This window comes from Ranitomeya variabilis, chromosome 1, assembly GCF_051348905.1.
Source record: "Ranitomeya variabilis isolate aRanVar5 chromosome 1, aRanVar5.hap1, whole genome shotgun sequence".
Classification (NCBI taxonomy): Eukaryota; Metazoa; Chordata; class Amphibia; order Anura; family Dendrobatidae; genus Ranitomeya; species Ranitomeya variabilis.
The window spans coordinates 209,678,310-209,702,042 of record NC_135232.1 but is presented as its reverse complement, the minus strand read 5'-3'; positions in this window follow the sequence as shown (position 1 = coordinate 209,702,042).

Below are 23,733 nucleotides of genomic sequence, written 5' to 3'. Positions count from 1 at the left end.
GCCAACAACTCACGATTGCCGACATCATAATTGCGTTCCGCAGGCGAAACTTTCGAGAAAAGAAGGCACACGGTTTCATCAAGGAACCATCAGAATTCCTCTGAGACAAAACGGCCCCTGCCCCAATCTCAGAAGCGTCAACCTCAACCTGAAAAGGAAGAGAAACATCCGGCTGATGCAACACAGGGGCAGAAGTAAATTGGCGCTTAAGCTCCTGAAAGGCAGAAACAGCCTCAGAGGACCAATTAGCTACATTAGCGCCCTTCTTCGTCAAATCGGTCAGGGGTTTAACCACACTGGAGAAGTTGGCAATGAAACGGCGATAAAAATTAGCAAAGCCCAAAAATTTCTGAAAGCTCTTCACGGATGTGGGCTGGATCCAATCATGAATGGCCTGAACCTTAACCGGATCCATTTCTATAGATGAGGGAGAAAATATGAAGCCCAAAAAAGAAACCTTCTGTACTCCAAAGAGGCACTTAGACCCCTTCACAAACAAGGCATAATCAGAAATTTGGACCTATCCCCAAAAAACAAATTAGGAGGCTGGAATTCTAGGCTCTAAAACCGGAGTCTGAACGATATAATCGGAAATACCCTGTACTCTAGCAGCAAGTTGATCCACACGAGAAGCCAATCCCTGAACATCCATACCAGCGCCGAACTCCTGAGCCACCCAGAGGTAAAGAGGGAAGAAAAAAACAAAACACAACAGACTACAGAAAAAAAAATGGCTCAGCACTTTCCTTCCCTTCTTCTGAGATGCGGTTAACTCATTGTTGGCCAGTTGTACTGTTATGATCTGGTGGCCTAAGAGCAGCATGAGACGTACTCTGGAGAAGGTGGTACCTGTACTGACCGCAGACCCTGAACTTAACACCGCAACTAGAAGTAGCTGTGGAATGTACCTAGCGCTCCCTAGACATTTCGACACAGCCGAAAGACTAATTACCCCTAGAGATAGTTTTCCCTTTTCTATCTTGCCTCAGAGAAAATCCCCAAAGGATAGACAGCCCCCCACAAATATTGACTGTGAGAGGAGAGGGAAAAAACATACACAGACTGAAATCAGAATTTAGCAAAGAAGGCCACTTCTAGCTAAATAGAAAGGATAGGACAGAGTACTATGCGGTCAGTATTAAAACACTAGAAAATATCCACCACAGAAAATACAAAATCTCCACAGCTAACTAAAGATATGGAGGGTATATCTGCATCTCCATAAATACCAGCTTGGCTAAACAAATCCTTATACAGACCAAGCTGGACAAGACAAAAACATGGAAAAGAACTGAACAATAAGGCCACAGCATGTGGACAGCAACAAATCAAGGCCAGAACTTATCTTTGTTGAAATGAACTGCAAAGCAGGAGAGACCAGGCAGAGATGTGAATCCTCCAGGAACAATGGACAACTGGCACTGACTAAAGGGTGAAGCAAGACTAAATAGCCCAGTCAGAATTGCAAAAAGTGAACACACCTGACAAATGCTGCGATTCAGAGACAGCAGCGCTACCACTTACAACCACTGGAGGGAGCCCAAGAGCAGAATTCACAACACATGATATCTCGCACATATCAGTCCATATGGTTTATTCAAACTCCGCATAAACCGACAGGGTACAGTCCATTTCATTACAGCCATGAAACATTAGACAGTTCACGTAGCAGAAAGGCTTCTCTGCTGTATATTATAATCCCGTTGTCCGGGGCTACCTCTCGCAAGTTCCACACCTTACACTGACTTCAGGTCAGTCCCAGGTTCTCAACACAGACCGTCCAGGTCTACGGTCTCCAGGTGCTTTCAGGACGACTCCACTCCCATCAGCCTCCAACACCGACCGTCCGTGCTATGTGCAGCACGTAGGCTCTCCAGCCTGGAATGGTCTCTGTGTGCTTCCAGGACGTCCCCACTTGGAACCGTCCAACACACAGGCCATTCTGCAGTGTCCTGCCAGGACACACGGAAGTGTGTCCACCCTGACACACTCATTCAATCTCTCTTAATCTCTCTTCTCATGTGCTACACACACCTCCTTTACATAGGTGTAACCACACCCAGGTACTTGTCACATGGCTAGTCAGGTAAGCGTGACATCACCACAGGTCCTTACACACAAAACCATCTTACGTGTTCAGACACGCCTCTTTGGCTGTTTTTGTAGGTGACTGAACCCACCCATCTCTCCAATCACCTGGAAGCCTTCCCAATGTAAACAAACCCCTCAGCAGTAGATCTGCTTGAGCAAAACATACCCAGGCTTCCATCACAGGGCCACCCACCTCTGCGATACATACCATCCATCATTCACATGACCAGTCGCTATGCTACACTATATATATATATATATATATATATATATATATATGTGTTTTCATGAATATTTAAGCCCATGGATCCATTGTATTTCCGTTTTGCAAGCCGGCGAGAAAATCTCGCAGTACGGATGCCATACGGATTACATACGGTGGTTTACATGCGCAAAATACGCTGCCACATCCTGCCTATGGATGACATACGGATCACTATTTTGGGAACATTTCTGCGTATTACACGTGTAAAATACGGACCGTATTTCCCTACGCTGAGTGTGACGCCGGCCTTAGAGTGTAACAGTCATAATGCATAAGTTATACCAAAGTCTTTTTTTCACTAAGTAAGCCAACATGACAGTCATCATAAAAGGTGCATTGATTACACATCAAACAGTATTTAATGTGCTTGGGCCATATATTCTAGGATTTGCTGACTGTGGATTAAAACATCTACATAACAAATGCAAATACCCAGAGTAAGTTACACATAAAACTAGAAGTCCATTACATGCGAAAATCAATCTCTTCTTTTCATACAGATGGGTTTCAATTGCTTACACTGTGAATTATAAATTTAGTATTTATATAGTTAAAGCACAAGAGAACAATAATGTGACCAAGCCAAAAAAATAAGGGATTTGGAGATTTTTTTGTCACAAACACTAATTTCTCTGATTATTTTGCTGCATTTATTTATATGGGCAATGTACAGTACAATAATACACTTATATTGTTACCTGTTATCACAACTCATTAAATGGTATTTGGTCTCCATTTTGCTTCAACATCAACCCCTTTACCCCTCAAGGTGGTTTGCATGTTAATGACCAGGCCAATTTTTAGGCTATGTGCATACGTTTAGGTATTTTCGAGTTTTTTTCACTATAAAAACGTAATAAAACCGTGAAAACGCATACATTAAGCATCCTATTTATTAGAATGCATTCCGCATTTTTTGTGCACATGCTGCGTTTTTTTTCCACAGCGGAATCACATTCTGGAAAAAAACGCAGCATGTTCATTAGGAATGCATTGATCCGCTTACTTTCCGCATGTGGCTATGCCCACCATGCAGGAAGTAAGCGGATCATGTGCGGTTGGTACCCAGGGTGGAGGAGAGGAGACTCTCCTCCAGACCCTGGGAACCATATAATTGTTAAAAAAAAAAAAAAGAATTAAAATAAGAAATCATGATATTCTCACCTTCCGGCGACTCGCACAGCTTTCCCGCTCCTCGCGACGCTCCCGTTCCCAATAATGCTTTGCGAAAATGACCTGTGATGACGTGCGGTCTCGCGAGACCGCTACGTCATCTGGGGTCATTGCCGCAAAGCATTGCTTGGACCTGAGCATCGCGAGGAGCGGGAGAGGCTGTCGGGGACGCCGGAAGGTGAGAATATCATGATTTATTATTTTATTTATTATTTTCAACATTCTATCTTTTTACTATTGATGCTGCATAGGAAGCATCAATAATAAAAAGTTGGTCACACTTGTCAAACACTATGTTTGACAAGTGTGACCAACCTGTCAATCAGTTTTCGCTTGCAAAACGCTAGTGTTTAGCTGGAATAAGCATGCCAATTCCGCATGCGATATACCAGCGGCAGGAGTTGCAACGTGTGCACTTAGCCTTACAATTTTGACCGTCACTTTGAGGTAATAACTTTGGAATGCTTCAACGGAACCCACTGATTGTGAGATTATTTTTTTTCGTGACATTGTACTTCATGATAGTGGTAAAATTTCTTCAATATAATTTGCGTTTATTTGTGAAAAAAACGGATATTTTACAGAAATTTAGCAATTTTCAAACTTTGAATTCTTATGCCCTTAATTCAGAGAGATATGTAACACAATATAGTTATTAATTAGGGATGATCAAATACCTTCTGAAAAAATGCTTAGCCGAATATCTGCATCGGTAACCTGGATACCTGGAGTGCTACCGATAATCAGCTGTTCGGCACCGCAGCTACATGTGTCATGGCTGTTTCACTGTAACAACACATGCATGGGTAGCCTGTTTGCAGGTTCCCTCAAGTGACCCCATTTTGGAAATTATACCCTTTGGGAATCTATGATGATTTTGACTCCATGGTTGTTTTCCAGAAACTAGCAGCAATGAATGTTGCAGAGTGAAAACTGCAAACTGCCGTAGTAGTGACCAGTAAGTTATCACCAAGCTCATGCTTTTGGAGACACGCACCCATAAGTTAGGAAAGCTCTCATCACTTCAAAAATGCCAAACATGTGGACGCTATATGTGGTTTAGGTACACTGTGTGGCTCAGAAGGGAGGGAGGGCATTTGGGAGAGCAAAATTTGCAGAATTTATTTTGAGGAGCGAAGAGCCTTTTTGCTTTTCTAGAGCCTTTGAGCTACCAGTCACGTGGAAGCCCCTATATTTCCATTAACAGATGACGGACCTCAGTGGGGACTTGCTTTTTTGGTGGATTGAGTTGAAACTTTATTGGGAACATTTTACATAACATTTTGGATCACAATTATCCTGCGCTCTACGCTGAGCACTTACATCAAGGTTTCCATCTAAATATCTGAGTGACGCGATTCAGATGAAACCCCCGAGGGATCCATTCACTATAATGAGGCAGCAGAGATACTCTATACTCCGTTTGGCCTCTGTTCAGCGGTGTCCTTCTTTTCAGAAGTTAACAACTGTGGCCGACGGCACTTTTATGCAATCCTAAAAAGACTAACACCGCCGGATCACAGGTCCTAAGGCGTCCACAGTGCCTCTATCTGCCTCATTACAGGGAATCATCTGCCGGGGGTTCTGTCTGAATCACGTATTTCACAGATTTACACAGAAACCCCAGTGTAAGAGCTCAGTGCAGGATAAATATGTGCCTTATTGCAATCTTTGGGATGCAGAAAGAACAAATCAACAACATGAGAAGAATTGGTTTCATTTATTTTTTACGCCGTTCCTCGTGTGGTATAAGAGATTACGCAACTTTATTCTTCAGTTTGGTGCAATTACAGATTTACCAGATTTATATTGTTTTTTATGTTTGGCTGCTGTCAGATAAGCTTCTTATTGAAAAAACTGGCATCCCCATGTTTTGAGAGCTACAATTTTTACATATTTCAGCCCACACAGTCATGCGAGGGCTTGTTTTGGCGGGATGAGTTGACGTTTCTATTGGTACCATATTTTCAGACACATGACCTTTTTTTTATCCCTTACTTCTCCTATTTTTGGGAGGCAAAATGAACAAAAACCAGCAATTCAGGGTTTTTTTTATGTCCTTCCGCGTGTGGTAAAATTGATAAGGCAGTTTTATTCTTTGGGTCAGTACGATTACAGCGATACCACATTTATATTTTTTTTATGTTTTGGCATTTTTACACAATAAAAACTTTTATAGAAAAAAGTATTTTTGCATCGCTTTATTCTAAGAGCTGAAACTTTTTTATTTTTTTGCTCATGGAGCTGTATGACGACTTGTTTTTTGCGGGACAAGATGATATTTTCAGCGGTACCATGTTAATTTATATTCTTTTTTTATCGAATTTCATTACTCTTTTTGTTTGGCGGTATGATGATGAAGCATGTTTTTTTGCCTTTTTTTATAGTGTTCACTAAAGGGGTTAACAAGTGTGACAGTTTTATAGGTCGGGTCGTTCTGGACGCGGCAATACCAAATATGTGTACTTTTATTGTATATATTTTTTTTCATAAAAATATTTATTCAAGTGTACAATCTATTGTGATTCTTTTTAATTATTTTTACAATTTTTTTATTTTTTACTTTGTCCCACTATGAGACTTTCATTTTTTGAAGGTTGATCGCTTGTATAGCATAGAGATGCAGCAGCATCCCTATGCTATGCAAACCGTCAGCGCTGCACTGACAGACAAAATTGCTTCATCATGCTCCTGTTCGCTTATCACTTAGTACCAGGCTACCCACAGCATGCCTCAAGGTAATCTATTTACTGTACATTGTCCACACAACTGACCATCTTGCCACACTATTAAATTGCTGGGATCATGAGTTTTGATCACAAACATTGCAGACTTGCTCGTTTGAACTTATTTTGGTCTTCTCATGTTTGTCCACATGGCATCTGATCACTTTACCATCATGGACTTCCCCTGAGCCTCTACATGTGATGTCGGGTAGTAGTAGTATTTTTTAGTGAACATTTTATATACTTCAATACTTTCTTCTCAATTTCACCTGTGTGGACTCCGGTTGCCATCTGGACATTTTTCAACAGCAATTCATTATCTATATATATATAATTGTCTAAGGGGTACTTCCATCTGTTTGTCTGTAACTTCCGTCTGTTTGTCTGTAACGGAAATCCTGGGTCGCTGATTGGTCGCGGCCCACCGGGCGCGACCAATCAGTGATATTGGGGTGGGATTTAAACACCGCTTCACTTTTTACTATTGATGCTGCCTATGCAGCATCAATAGTAAAAACATATAATGTTAAAAATCATAAAAAACCCCAAAACATTATATTCTCACCTTCCGGCGTCTGCGGCAGCCTTTCCTGCTCCTCGCGATGTTCCGCTCCCAAGAATGCATTGCAGCAATGAATCGAGATCACGTAGCTGTCTCGCGAGATGATGACGTAGCGGTCTCGCAAGACTGCTACATCATTATAGGTTATTGCCGCAAGGCATTACTGGGAATGGTGCATCGTGAGGAGCATCGCTAAAGGCCTGGGCTGGATCCGGGGGCCGCCGGAAGGTGAGTATATAACTATTTTTTATTTTAATTGTTTTTTTAACAGGGATATGGTGCCCACATTGCTATCTACTACGTGGGCTGTGTTATATACTGCATGGGCTGTGTTATATACTGCATGGGCTGTGTTATATACTACGTGGCCGTGCAATATACTATGTGCGCTGTGTTATATACTGCGTGGGCTGTGCTATATAATGCATGGGCTGTTATATACTACGTCGCTGTGCTATCAGGGCCGTATTTAGAGTTTCTGCTGCCCTAGGCACTTTTCGTGCTGCCTCCCCCATTGGCGAGTATGACTAATACAGACACTATCGGCAGTGACTTAGGCTACTTTCACATCAGCGATTTTTGACATTTGCGGCAGATCCGGCAGTTTTTCCGCATCCGTAACGGATGACTTATGGCAACACTGTGTTCGGCCTCATTCATTCCCTATGGGACTTGCGGCACTTTTTTGCTGCGATCCGGCAAATACGGTACTTGCAGCAACAGGAAAAAAAAATGCTGCTAGCAGTGTTTTTTTTTTTTGTCTCGCCTCAAGTGCCGCACATGTCCACAAGTCCCATAGGGAATGAATGAGGCTGAACACAGAGTTGCCGGCCCGTAAGTGATATGTTACGCGGAAGTGAGATGCGGAAAAACTGCAGTATCTGCCGCGAACGGAGAAAATCGCTGATGTGAAAGTAGCCTTAGCAAACCTTTCTATTAGTTCTCATGTGAGAATCTGGTGGATCTCATACACCATACATGGTCAGTTGATTCTGCCACGGTTGCAAGGTTTGGCTGACAGATTTTTAAGGGGAACCTGTCAGTCGATTCATACTACCAAAACCACGGGCAGCATCAGTCAGACTGCAAGGAGGGAAGTTTATCTGTGGAATGCTCGGACGTTTCTGAGAGAATAGTGTGAAGAGCTGGATGGGTAATTTAGTGAGAGGACAGACTAATCTGTTGCTATCGTCTGTGGGCTTCTCACTCCATGTCTCTAGATCAGGGGTGGGCAATTTTCCCGAGGGGCCAGATGAAAGACCATGACAGTTGTGGAGGCCGAACCAATAGCATGAAAATAATTCTACTCAATATTAATTAATATTAATTGTATCACTTAATATTGAGCAGAATTAAGTATGCTGACACCCCCCTATATATCTTTAAACCCCCCACAGCCCCTTATATACAGCATGAGCGCCACACAGCCTCCCCATATACACTGCATGAGCCTCACACAGCCTCCCCATATACAGCATGAGCCCCACACAGCCTCCCTATATACTGCATGAGCCCCACACAGCCTCCCCATATACACTGCATGAGCCCCACACAGCCTCCCCATATATAGCATGAGCCCCACACAGTCTCCCTATATACTGCATGAGCCCCACACAGCCTCCCCATATACAGCATGAGCCCCACACAGCCTCCCCATATACAGCATGAGACCAGCACCTCATCTCCTCAGCAGCCTCCCCTCTCCAGCCTCTCATCCCCTCTCCTCAGCAGCCTCTCATCTCCTCCCCTCACTAGCCTCTCATCTCCTCCCCTCACCAGCCTCTCATCTCCTCTCCAGCCTCTCATCTCCTCTTCTTTCCAGCCTCTCATCTCCTCTTTCCAGCCTCTCATCTCCTCTTCTTTCCAGCCTCTCATCTCTTCTTTCCAGCCTCTCATCTCCTCTCCTTTCCAGCCTCTCATCTCCTCTCCAGCCTCTCATCTCCTCTCCTTACCAGCCTCTCCTCTCCTTAACAGCCTCTCCTCTCCTTAACAGCCTCTCCTTACCAGCCTCTCCTCTCCTTACCAGCCTCCCCACACCAGCCTCTCATCTCCTCTCCTTACCAGCCTCTCATCTCCTCTCCTCAGCAGCCTCCCCACACCAGCCTCTCATCTCCTCTCCTTTCCAGCCTCTCATCTCCTCTCCTTTCCAGCCTCTCATCTCCTCTCCTTTCCAGCCTCTCCTCTCCTTACCAGCCTCTCCTCTCCTTACCAGCCTCTCATCTCCTCTCCTCAGCAGCCTCCCCACACCAGCCTCTCATCTCCTCTCCTTACCAGCCTCTCATCTCCTCTCATCAGCAGCCTCCCCACACCAGCCTCTCATCTCTCCTTTCCAGCCTCTCATCTCCTCTCCTTTCCAGCCTCTCATCTCCTCACCTTTCCAGCCTCTCATCTCCTTACCAGCCTCTCCTCTCCTCAGCAGCCTCTCATCTCCTCCTTTCCAGCCTCTCATCTCCTTACCAGCCTCTCCTCTCCTCAGCAGCCTCCCCCACCAGCCTCTCATCTCCTCCTTACCAGCCTCTCATCTCCTCCCCTTACCAGCCTCCCCTCTCCTCACTCACATCAGCAGACTCCCGTCTCCTCTCTCACCTCACTCCTCTCTGTAGCTTCCTCTGAGTCCTCACACACTGCCCGCCTCCTCTCCCTGCTCACCGCCGACTTCAGTATCTTCTCCCACAAACATGTCCTGCTTCTCTACAAAAAAGCAAAATGTCTTCCAGCTTGAAACGTGCAAATCACCACAATCTGTGTCTCCCCTGTATGTGCATGCTGAGACTTATAGTGCCACAGCAGCTGAGACAGGACGGAAGGGCTCTTACCTGCAGACAGCAGCCGTGGACCTTAGCAGGGTCCCCCCTCTGACAGGCAACATCTGAGGGGGCAGACAAGCACAGAGGTGAGACCCCCAATATCACCAGACCCCCCTGATGCTCCCTGTACAAACCCCCCAGTCACCTTCTCACCACATGGAGGACAGTACTGGCAGAGCACAAGAAGTGCAGCACTGAAACACTTCCCCCGCAGATGACACAGAAAGGTTCCTTGTTACCGAGGAGACAGGAAATCCTCGGGCTGACAGCAGTTAACTCCTTACTGTCTGTGCCGTCACCTGCGGAGTATCCCTGAGGGCTCTCACACCTCCAGTCTGCTCCAGTGCTCCTACATAAGAGCGCGCAGCGTGTCACATGACCCGCGTCAGGACCATGATACACTTGGGCCTGCTGCTGCTTAAAGGTACAGCACCCATTTCTGCCCCATACAGTAGTCAGGGCTGTAATGCCCTGATGGTGGCCCTGCGCCCGAGACCCCCTCCCCCCGCAGCAGCCGGGACTGAGGTGGGTGGCTGGGGCAACCCCAGACTTTCAAAAAAAAAAATAAATAAATAATTTTTTTTTTAACTTGCTCAGGTGCCGCCCCCTGCATTGTCCCCGCCCTAGGCACGTGCCCTCAAGTGCCTAGTGGCAAATACGGCCGTGTGCTACATACTATGTAAGCTGTGCCATACACTATGTCGCTGTGCTATATACTACGTGGCTGTGTTATGTACACTCCCCAACAGAAGTTATGTCGCTTATCCATGTTATATAAATAAAAGCTTATAACCTGAAGTTAAATTCATCCATTGGTTGTATAAATTATTCTTTTGAAAGCTGAAACCCTACGAAATGTGGATTAGGTTAAGAAAATAAATTGGCATCAATGCAGAAAAATTGATCAGTTAATAGACACAGAATGGTCAGATTTTGGCAAGACAAAAGTTTTGTCGCCTGGTCATATAATGTACCCAATCCTAGTTTACATCCTCACCTGTGCTCAGTAAATAATCAGTTAATTAGTGTGTCTGTATATAAAGAAACCCAGCACCCCAGACCTTCACTTGAACTGAAACTTGAGCTCTGACAACATGCCAAAAATCCACCCTGCGACCAAAGCCTGGATTATCAAGAGGCTGAAGACCAGATCCACTGCAGAGGTGGCTGGCACCAATAAGGTGTCTCAGCGTCAAGTACAAATAATTAAAAAAAAATTTGAAGAAACTGGAGATGTTTGACAAACCCAGGTCCGGCAGACCCCGCAAGACAACTGCTCAGGAGGAATGTTTGTTGGTTAGAAAATCCAAAGCAAGCCCCTCTTCCACTGAAGCAGAGCTCCAAGAGGCCTGGTCACCTCAAGTCCCTGTGTCAACAGTTTGTAGGATTCTGTCTCAAAATGGCCTCCATGGTCGAATCAGTGCCCAGAAGCCAGCACTAAACAAAAGGCAAATAAAAAAAGTGTGGCATTTGCAAAGTCCCACAGCCTGGTAAACAGATGGATGCTGGAAAAGTGGCAGAAGGTGGATTTCTCCGATGAATCTTCAGTAGAATTACACCACAGCCACTGCAAATACTGCAGGAGACCTACTGGCCCATATGGATTCAAAATACACCCAGAAAACAGTTAAATTTGGTGGTGGAAAGATCATGGTCTAGGTCAGAGGTGTCAAACTGCATTCCTCGAGGGCCGCCAACAGGTCATGTTTTCAGGATTTCCTTAGCATTCCACAAGGTGCTGGAATCATTCTGTGCAGGTGATTAAATTATCACCTGTGCAATACAAGGAAATCCTGGAAACATGACCTGTTGGCGGCCCTCGAGTAGCAGTTTGACACCTCTGGTCTTGGTTACATTCAGTATGGGGGTGTGCGAAACATTTGAAAGGTGGAAGGCAATATCAGTAGCCTAAAATATCAAGAAGTATTAGCTACCTCTTGTATTCCAAATCATAAAATGGGTAAAATTCTGCAGCAGGATGGTGCTCCATCTCATACATCCATCTCTACAACAAAGTTCCTCCAGGCAAAAAAGATCAAGGTGCTGAAGGACTGGCCAGCCCAGTCACCAGACATGAACATCATTGAGCATGTTTGGGTAGGATGAAAGAGGAAGCTTGGAAGACAAAACCTTAGAATCTAGATGAACTCTGGGAGGCATGTAAGACTGCATTCTTTGTTATTCCTGATGACTTTGTTAATAAATTGTATGAATCATTGTTGAACCGCATGGATGCAGTCCTTCAAGCTCATGGAAGTCACACAAAATATTAAATATGACTCTAATAGTACCACAACTTCATTCACCAATGTTATGCAACATATATTTGTATTTTAAGTTAATTATTTGTTTGAATATCACATTACTTTCTGTGGGCGACAAAACTTTTGTCTTGCCAAAATCTGACCATTCTGTGTCCATTAACTGATCAATATTTCTGCATCGATGCCAATTTATTTTCTTAACCTAAACCACATTTCGGAGGGTTTCAGCTTTCAAAAGAATAATTTATACAACCAATGGATGAATTTAACATCAGATTATAAGCTTTTATTTACATAACATGGATAAGCGACATAACTTCTGTCAGGGAGTGTACTACGTAGCTGTGTTATATACTACGTGGCTGTGCTATATACTACGCGGCTGTGCTATATACTCCGTGGGCTGTTATATACTACGTGGGCTGTGCTATATACTACGTGAGCTGTATTATATACTGCGTGGGCTGTGCTATATACTACGTGGGCTGTGCTATATACTACGTGGCTGTGCAATATACTACGTGGCTGTGTAATATACTACGTAGCTGTGCTATATACAACGTGGGCTGTGCTATATGCTACGTGGGCTGTGAGACTATCGCCCGGGGCTCTCAAAAACCTGGAGCTGGCCCTGGCTTCACTGATTAGTCACGCCCGGCCACAAACAATCAGCGACAGATGCAGTGCGGCCGCGAATTGGCACGGGATTTGAACCACGCTTCGCTGATTGATCGCGCCCGGCCGGCGGAATCCTGTGTATTCATTGCATTATTCTGAAATCTTCATAAACAATTACATACATATTCTAGAATACCTGATGCGTTAGAATCGGGCCACCATTTAGTATTTATTTAACTATATTTGACATCTGCAGTTTATATTATACTTTTTTACTTGATAGCTATGGGTTCAAAATTCTGCAAAATCCACTATTTTAGTGATGATTAGGTAAATTATATCCAACACTTATTTCATTACCTAATTTACTACCATTGACAGTATGCGGTTTATAATGCCAGTACATACGGTGCCTTGTGAAAGTATTCGGCTCCCTGTAACTTTTCAACCTTTTCCCACATATCATGCTTCAAACATAAAAGATACCAGATGTAAATTTTTGGTGAAGAATCAACAAGTGGAACACAATTGTGAAGATGAACAAAATTTATTGGTTATTTTACATTTTTTGCAGTCCCCCACAGAATATAATGTAGCCCCCTCAAAGTATAATGCAGCCCCTCTCCACCCCATCATTGTCCTCATCATCACCTCCATCATTGCCTTCTCCCCCTCCACCCCTATCATTCTCCCCCACCACCTCCATCACTGCCCATTCCACCACCTGCATCATTGCCTTCTCCCTCACCATCATTGTCCATTTCATCACCTCCTTCATCACCTCCATCATTGCCTCCCCCACCACCATCATTGCCCTTTTCATCACCTCCATCATTGCCTCCCACCACCACCATTGCCCATCACCTCCATCATTGCCTCCCCTCACCACCATCATTGCCTTCCCACCATCATTGCCTATCACCTCCAACATTACCCATCACCTCCATCATTGCCTCCCCCACCACCGTAATTTCAGGTCCTGAATGCAGAAATAGGCATCAGGACCTGAAATTACGTCACGGCTTGCTGATTGGTCGCGTCGCGGTCACATGGGCGGCACGCAACCAATCACAAGCCGTGACATAATTTTAAAAATGCGCGCGTCTCCTGCCTCCCGTGACGTCACGGCTTGTGATTGGTCGCGTGCCGCCCATGTGGCCGAGACGCGACCAATCACAGCAAGCCGTGACGTAATTTTCAGGTCCTCAATGCCTAATTCTAGGCATTCATGATTTTAAAATTACGTTCCGGCTTGTGATTGGTCGCGTCGCGGTCACATGGGCGACGCGACCAATCACAAGCCGGAACGTAATTTTAAAATCATGAATGCCTAGAATTAGGCATTGAGGACCTGAAAATTACGTCACGGCTTGCTGTGATTGGTCGCGTCTCGGCCACATGGGCGGCACGCGACCAATCACAAGCCGTGACGTCACGGAAGGAAGTAAAAGCGCGCATTTTAAGCAAACAACGCTGCCGGTTCCCTCGATGAGGTCCAGGCTGCGTCGGAGAGGTGAGTATAGCAATATTTTTAATTTTAATTCTTTCTTTTACACATTAATGTTGTTTCGATACCGATACCCGATACCACAAAAGTATCGGATCTCGGTATCGGAATTCCGATACCCGCAAGTATCGGCCGATACCCGATACTTGCGGTATCGGAATGCTCAACACTATTCTTCACCCAAAATTTACATTTGGTATCTTTATGTTTGAAGCCTGATATGTGGGAAAAGGTTGAAAAGTTCCAGGGAGCCGAATACTTTCGCAAGGCACTGTATAGTGTAAGGAGTGATAGGAGTCTTTATAAGGGGGTTATAACTGTTTTCATCCTTTACCCCTTATCCCTTTCATTTAGCTATCTTTCTTACCAATTTGTTTGGCAAGAAAAAAATGTATATTTTTCATTGCGTTTATTATATTATTGTTAATACATTTTTATATTTTGATCAATCCTAGTTTTTTCATTTTTTTCTGGGTTTTTTACATGGCACTTATATTAAGACACTTATAGACACCCATTATTGTTCTTGTTTTTTGGTTATATGTTTCATTGCTAAGATTCTTTATAGGTTAATATGTGTACTTTTATTGTTTATATATTTTTTTCATAAAAATATTTATTCATGGGTACAATCAATTTTGATTTTTTTTATAATTTTTACAATTTTTAAAAAAAAAACTTTTTTTTTTTTTTACTTTGTCCCACTATGGGACTTTCATTTTTTTGCAGGCTGATCGCTTGTATAGCATAGAGATGCAGCAGCATCACTATACTATGCAAACTGTCAGCGCTGCACTGACAAAGTTGCTTCATCATGCGCTGAGTATAATGAAGCAACTTTGCTAGCTCTGGTAACTCGGATGTCTTCATGACGACATCAGGTCACCATGGCAACAATCGGGACCCCGCGATGACGTCACAGCGTCCCAGGGTCTCTGATCCAACGGCAGAGGGGCTGTCTTCTCTCTGGCTGCTCCTGAAATGCTGCAATTGAGTTCAGTCACAGCATTTAGGGGGGTTAAAGTGCCAGGAGCGATGCAGAAATCAGCTGCCACCCGGAGGCGATTCCAATCACACAGCCTGTGTGCGTGAAAAATCGTCGGGACGTATCCACATGTCCCAGGTCAATAAGTACCAGGTCACAGGGACATATCGATGTCTTGGTTGGTAAAGGGGTTAATATTATTCCATTAGGCTAGGGCTAGACGGCGATCTTTGCCATGATACAGGTTGCATGGCCAAAGATTGCTGTGAGCCACTGCTACTAGTGATGAGCGAGTGTACTCGTTGCTCAGGTTTTCCCAAGCACGCTCGGGTGGTCTCTGAGTATTTGTGACTGTTCAGAGATTTAGTTTTTGTTGACACAGCTGCATGATTTACAGCTACTAGCCAGCCTGAGTACATGTGGGGGTTGCCTAGTTGTTAGGGAATCCCCACATGTATTCAAGCTGTCTAGTAGCCGCAAATCATGCAGCTGCGGCAAGGAAAACTAAATCTTCGAGCAGTCACAAATACTCGGAGACCACCCGATTGAGTGCACTCACTCATAACTAAACTGCTACATCATAGCATAATGCAAACAAGCAAGTCTTAGGGTGTGTTTCCACAGTCAGGAAACACCGTGTTTGACGCTGCATAGAGCCGTAGCGTCAAACATGCAGTGTCCAGATGTTACAGCATAGTGGAGGGGATTTCATGAAATGCCATCTCCACTATGCATTAAGACGGCTGCGGCAGACTCGCGTAAACGGACATGCGGCGCGTCTTTTCAGAACGCAGCATGTCTGTTTACAATGCGGTGACGCTCTGTCGCCGCACCGTAAATTTAGCATAGACTATCATTAGATGCGGTAAAACCGCATCTAATGATTAGTCACATGCGTAGTAACGGCGTAAACGCAGCTTACTATGCATGTCTACTAATTTACATGCGGGCTTACCTGTCCCACCGACGGAAGTCCGCGTCCACTGCAGTTCTGGCGATAACTTAGCTTATTGCCAGAACTGCCGTGCACGTGACCGAGGGTTATCTACGGTCACTAGTCTGGTTTTCTCGGTCAGCTGATTGTGAGAACACTGCAGTGTACATGATAGTTGGAGAGTTATCTCTGGTGGTCATCTACAAGCTCTGCTATGTCTGGATGTCAGGCATCCAGATGTAGCAGGGCTGGACTCGTCGTGGGACACTCGTTATTAAATGGACTACGTCGGACACAGGGGAGTATACTGTTGGTTTATTATTTTTTTTCCAGGAGAACGAGGGTGTCGCAGGAATGAGAGTACAATAATGAGATCAAAACTGTGTGGTGTTTAATTTCATTAAAATACTTTATTCTCCATGTGTGTGTTTTATTAACCTTTTCACTACTATAGGATTAGTAATGGTAGGTGTCTTATTGACGTCTCTCCATTACTAAGCCGGCTTAATGTCTCCTTACAAAGGTGACATTAACCCCTTATTACCCCATATGCCACTGCTACACGGCAGTGGGAAGAGAGGCTAAGCGCCGAAATTGGCGTATCTTACAGATGCGCCATTTCTGGGGCAGCTGGTATTTGTAGCTTCCGAGTGCCGGAGGCAGTGTCGGGTATTAATAAACGAGACTCGTCCGAGTTTCACGCATGTGTGATCCTGGCCTAACTCTTTAACATTTTATTATGTTTATTATTAAACATCGGGCTTGGTATTATCTATCTATCTATCGTATCCATCTATCGTATCCATTAGTGATGAGCGAGTATACTCGTTGCTCGGGTTTTCCCGAGCACGCTCGGGTGGTCTCCAAGTATTTGTGACTGCTCGGAGATTTAGTTTTCCTTGCCGCAGCTGCATGATTTGCGGCTACTAGACAGCTTGATTACATGTGGGGATTCCCTAACAACCAGGCAACCTCCACATGTACTCAGGCTGGCTAGTAGCTGTAAATCATGCAGCTGTGTCAACAAAAACTAAATCTCCGAGCAGTCACAAATACTCGGAGACCACCCGAGCAACGAGTATACTCGCTCATCACTAGTATCCATCTATCGTATCTATTATCTATCTAACTATTGTGATATTGCGCTCACTATCTGAGTGTGTTGGGGGACACTCGCTTGGCACGGGATTCAAGCACTCAGGCACGGTTTTCTCACATAAATCAGTCTGATTTATTAAACATCATAAACCGCATAACGTAAAGTTAATTTCGATACATCCACGAACATGTCATGACCCCCAGTCTGTTCATGTAGCAGATAAACTTCTCTGCCGTATATTACAATCCCCCTTGTCTGGGGTTACCTTCCAGGAGCTCCGTTCCTCATGCTAACTCCTTGTCAGTCCTCGCTTCGCCAACACAGAAGCCGTCACAGACCGTCCAGGTCCACAGTCTCTCCAGGTGCTTCCAGGAAGTCTCCACTCACAGGAGCTTCCAACACAGACCGTCCAGGTCCACGGTCTCTCTGTGCGCTATTCAGGACATCAGTCCCCACCTCGGACCGTCCAACACACAGGTCACCAGGTCCAAAGCCCCACCACATGCTATTAAGGGAGATAGCACTCCCAACACATAGGCTTTCCAGGACCTACAGCACAGACCATTCAGGTCCAAACACTCTCCCACCAACATGTGACCCACACCCTGGTCACATTATGAAGCTGTAACCACCCCCACAGGTGGGAGTTGTGTGTGTGTGGCTAGTTCAACCAGCCCAGCTCTTCAAACTATCCCTATAAGCCCCCTTATAAGTAAACACAAAAAAAACACTTATGGAACTATTAGTCCCAGCATAACCATATCATTTTTCGACTTACAGCGCAGAGAACCTCTGCGACACATACCGGCCATTCACCACAAGGCAGGACACTGTCTCACTAACCCCATTACACCTCCATGCGTGTCCTGGGGAGCAAATACAGTGCCCACTAGCTGTAACAGGGGTCACTGCATCACACTATCTATAGATATAGCTATATATAGATAGATATATTTATAGATAGATATATCGGTATAGAACCAAAATTAGAACAGCATCCAATATTACCGCAATTGTTGTTGTGCAGAGCTTTCCCAACCAATGGTCCAATGGTTTCCAATCATAAGAATAAAAAAGAAAAACAGCATGCAAAAAATAGAAAAAAGTGGACTTTAATGCCTGAACGGCGTGGCAACGTTTCGGATGTGCAATCTTTTTTTAGAAATATCGGTAGATAGATAATAGATACGATAGATGGATACGATAGATGGATCTATCTATCGTATCTATTATCTATGTGTCCAAACATTCTTCAATGGAGTACGTAAATTAAGAGGTTGGACAAGAAATGGCATCACAAGTCTTTTTTTAATATCTTAATTTAGCTTACAAAAAACACACACAAATCCGCATGTAAAAACGCAAAAACACAGGTGACCTGCCAGTGACCTCAGTTGCAGATTTGGTGCAGATTTTACCTGCGTCAAATCCTGAGCAAAGCCTGACCGTGGAAACATACCCTTAGAAAATCAACTAGTTCCAACCCGGGGACTGCAGGAAACACCCATGGTTGTAACTGTCGATCTGCAGTGAGCGCTGCCCTGTGGCCGGTGTTCATAGCAGATGATCAATGCTGCTACACATAGCAGGGCCAGAGCTTTGCTATGTGTAGCACAAGCGATTAGAAGACTGCACCTTCAAATCTCCTATGGAGACTATTGAAGCAAGTAAAAGGTGTGAAAAAAAGTAAAAAAATATTAAAATAAATAAAAAAAGTTCAAATCACCCCCCATTCAAAATAAAATAAAAACAAATAAATATACATATTTGGTATCGCTGCGTTCAGAAAAGCCAGATCTATCAAAATATATGAAAAAAAATATTCCGATTGGTAAACGGCTTAACAAGAAATAAAAGAAATAAATTCAAAACGCCAAAATTACAGTTTTTTGGTTGCTGCAACATTGCAATAAAATGCAATAACAGGAGATCAAAGTATTGTATATCGGATCAGTTTTAGCATTTAGTGAACATTGTAGAAAAAAAACCTATTGTGGACTTGCACTTTTTTTTTTGCAATTGCACCGCATTTGGAAAGGTTTTCACATTTGGAAAGGTTTTCACATTTTCCAGTACACTATATGGTAAAACCAATGGTGTCGTTCAAAAGTACAACTCGTCCCACAAAAAAGCAAGCCCTCACATGGCTATATTGACGGAAAAATAAAAATGTTATGGATCTGGGAAGAAGGGGAGCAAAAAAAACAAAAATGGTCCGTGGGTGAAAGGATTAAGTGCACCTTCCCGCTTGCTTTTTTCCATCTATCTCCGCCCTTCTCTGGCTTTATGAAGCCAATACTGTCAAAGGGAGGTGGAGAGTGAAAGAAAACAAGCAGGTGGGAAGGTTATATAAATGACTGGCCCCGGCATGAAGCACCGACCTCCTGTGCTTGGTTTGAACAGTCATTCTGGACTGACAGAGGCCCTTTAAGAAAGGTGCAACCAGCAACGCCACCTCCTGCATGTGACGGACACAGGAGTTTCTTGTGTTGGGACTAGTGATGAGCAAACGTGCTCGGATAAGGTGTTATCTGCGCATGCTCAGGTGCTGAGTGTCTTCGGTGACGCCGGAAGCTGCAGCTCATCCCGGCTTCCTCTTCATGTTCAGTTTGTCCGAAGGCGGGGACAGTGACGCCAGCACTGATTGGGTGTCGGTGTCACAACACCGCATCACAGCCCCGTGAGTGCCGAAACCAGCACGGGAGGAGAGTATAGGCTTTATTATTTTACCGGGGCCATACATTTAGTTTAAGACAAGGTTGTACTAGTAGTGGACTTCCCCTTTAAACTTAGGGTTACATTCCCACGAGGAGTATTTACAATTTATTGATCCCGGGGGAAATTACCGTATTACAGCAGCAGTACATAAAATATTTGATATGTTTCTGATAGTGTAATAGAGTACAGGGTAGAGTATGTCACCACGGAACAGTCAGACCAACTGTTGAGGGGGGTTTATTAACAGGAGTAAGATTCTCCTCGCAGGGAGAAAACAGTGGGGGTTAATAGAGAAAGATAAAACAGTATAACAATACACAACAAGCTAACTGAAGCTATGACACAGTTAAGCGGAATAGAAATGGTTAACGAGTGTTCTTGTAACTTATAAGTCCAGTGAGGTCCTGACTGAAGGGTCCTTTTTCCAGCGTGGGTGCCGTCACCAACAGCACTTGAAGATTCTGAAGTCTCTGCTCTGCCTCTTGGGAACTGGAGACTCCGGGTTAAATCTTTGCAGCCTTTTCTCAGAGTGAAACTGGAAGTAGCACAGTCACACTGCTGCACGAGTCTCTGTATGTTAAGCTGGCAGTCTCTCTGCAGTAGCGATGCTACACACACACTGGGCAGTTTACTTGTCACACTCAGGGAGTCTTGGCTTGTCAGTGCGGTCACCGGGGCTGCGCACTCAGGTTACTGTCTCTGCACTGTCAGGATCACACTCAGTCGGAGCAGCCTTTGGAAGTGGGGAATCACCAGAAATAATACACAAGACACGTCTTGTATAGTGTATCACTGGGAAGTCTCTGAAGCACGCCTGCCTTCAAGGTGCTATCCCTTCTTTATATAGTTGTATTGGTAGGTTCAGTGGTTATACAAGTTTTGCATGTTTAAACAAAGAGACAAAACAGGAAAGAAAGAAAAAAACAGTTTCGTGGGCGGCAGTTTCACAACAAACAGTACAAAGGCAATTCCACAGACAAGAAAAACAGGATTTCATACTATAGCTAAAATGTCCTTGAATGGACAGGTCAATATTTATCACAAATTCTTTTTTGTGGTTCATTGAGGTAACCATTTTTGTTCTGCTCTTCACAATCCCCCCTTTGACATATTCCATTCAAAACCTTGTCATATAGACGATCATTTTAGTCATTCTTTTTGTGATATTACAACAAAAAAAAAACAACTTTATATTCTCGCATCCATTACACAAAATTTATTTGTGCATACCGAGATACCCTTGAGTACAACCTTGAATAATACATATATAATTACAATAACCATAACTGTATGTATTAGGCTTTGCATAATCCCGGTAACCCACCCACCGATCCCTCTGAACCAATTGGCCGGGTTAAGAAAAGAAAAGGTATCTGACCACCAGCTATCCTTATTTTGGTCATTGTCTTTGTCATACTGATCCCTGAGTCGTTGTACGTCTTCTAATTTAAATCTCATACTCATAGTACTATTCGGGTCTATATAATGACAGCAGGTGGGTCCGATGATTTGACACATACCCCCTTGTGAGGCAGTTAGGTAATCCAATACCAGGGTATGTTAATTAGTGACTATTATAAGCTGATTCTGTACAGCTATACTAGTATTTAATATGTCCAATATATCCCAAATCTGGTCATCTAGATAATCCGTGGCTCTAACTAATTTATCCCACATCTGTGTTAACATAGGATAAATAAAAATGGTACTAGCAATTTTGTTGGGAATTCCTATTTGTACTATATGCGGCCTCCCCGAGGGACGTGGTGAGTTATCTGCAGCTCTTTTATACAATGTGTGCTTGGGCACGGCTCGCATATTCACTTGTTTATTTGAAATTATGAAAGTAGCCGGGGTTAGGCGTCCTAATGTACAAGTACCCTTTATACCTACGGGAAGCCATTTATATGCCCCTTCTCCGCATATCCAAAATGTACCCTCAGGCAGATCCCACAAAGCTGAGTGCTGCAATACCAATCTGTGAGCCAAATCCACAAAACTAGATACATTCTGAAGCATACACCAAGAGGGTTTTTGTCCCAAGGGGCTACAGTACCCGGCTGCGGGATTCCCCCATACATGCATTCCGTTGACATACTCATTGGATTCATTACAAACCAGGTTCCCCGGCTTACTTGTACAACTGTTTGCATCACCTTGGGGGAACAACTCGGAATGTTCCCATTTTCTATTATGTATGTATCTTTCCAATACTGTAGGTTTGAAAGCATCAGAGGAAGGGGTGGTTGTACTGAAACTGAGCTGTAGATTTTCAGTGGGGACCTGTCCTAAATCAGTTAATCCAGTCTTATTCCTAGGTACCCATTTTCCTCCCTTGAATGCTAAATATTGTAAGTTGCCTATTTTTCCTGTAAGATTGCCCTGCCACCAAGGAAATTCTACCCATCCCACAACTGGTATGGCGATTGTAGTATTCCATAGTCTAGTATTGCCAGGTTGGTTGTTGGCCAGGTTGTCTGAACAATTAGGCCAAGCGAATATTTCTTCAGCTGACACGGGAACTGCTAGAAAAGGTATACTTGTGGCTGATACTGGTGAATGGGTACAGATCCAACAATCTGCCAGGGGTTGCGTATTATTTAACAAGTCATGCACTAATTTTCTATGATGTTGTACGAATCTATTGTTCAAAGGGGCTAGAGAATTCAGTCTTTCCCATGCCTCCGTTGAGGTTAACATTATTAACATCAATATCATGAGTCTTATACTGCTTTTTTGCAATGGCTTGCATGTATCCATGATGCCTTTCCTTCAAGCTTGACTGCTGTCGGAGTTGTTAACAGGACTTGGAAAGGTCCGTCAAACCTCGGTTCCAGAGTCTTTCTGGTGTGTCTTTTCACGTAGACTTGATCACCAGGTTCCAACTTGTGGCCTCCTTCGAGATTTTCTGGATCTGGAAGGGAAGCAAAAACTTGCGAATGCACTTTAGTTAAACGTTTTTGTAATTCTTGTACATAAGCAGTTAAAGTCTCAGTATTCAACATCAGTTGTTGTGGAAAATAACAACCCAAATTTGCTGCTCTACCAAAAAGAATCTCATGTGGTGACAGCTTAGCCTTCCCCCTTGGGGCGTTTCGGATGGAATACAGGGCAAGTGGTAGACACTCGGTCCAAGGCTTTCCTGTTTCTGCCATGGCCTTCTGGATTTTTAATTTTATTGTTCCATTTAATCTTTCCACTTTACCTGAACTCTGTGGGTGATACGGAGTGTGAAACTGGTTTTCTACTCCCAACATTTTCATAACATTCTGGAATATTTCCCCAGTAAAATGGGTACCCCTATCTGACTCGATCACCTCAGGCATGCCGTAACGGGGTATCAGTTCATGTGCTATTTTAATGGCAGTAGTTTTTGCTGAGGCTTTACGAACTGGATAAGCCTCTGGCCACCCTGAGAACATGTCCACACACACAAGCACATATTCGTATCCATTGTACCTAGGAAGTTGGATGTAGTCGATCTGGAGTCTTTGAAAGGGATACAGTGGTCTTACATGATGCTTGGTTGGGGTTTTAATGGTCTGACCTGGATTGTGTGCCAGGCATATAGCGCATGCAGCACACATGTTCCGAGCAAAATTACCAAAGCCTGGAGCCAACCACCTTTCTTTTACCTTGAGCGTCATACCATTTGCCGACACATGCGTAGGTAGGTGGAGGTCACTTGCCACTGCGGGGTACCAGGCTCTGGGTAAACACAACAAAGTTCCTTTTTTCCATAATCCTTGCTGATCTTCTGCCCCTTTTTTCTGCCACTGCCCTCGTTCTTCGTCGTCTACCTGTTTCTGAGCTTCCTTCAATCTCTCCTCATCATCTTCAGAGCTATCTAGTGTGTGGGCATGATGTAAGGGTTTACGTGCTGCCTGTTTTGCTGCCTTGTCGGCTTTATCGTTACCCCTGGCTTCCTCGGTGTCGAGTCTCACATGTGCAGCTACCTTTATCACCGCTATTTCTTTAGTTTCT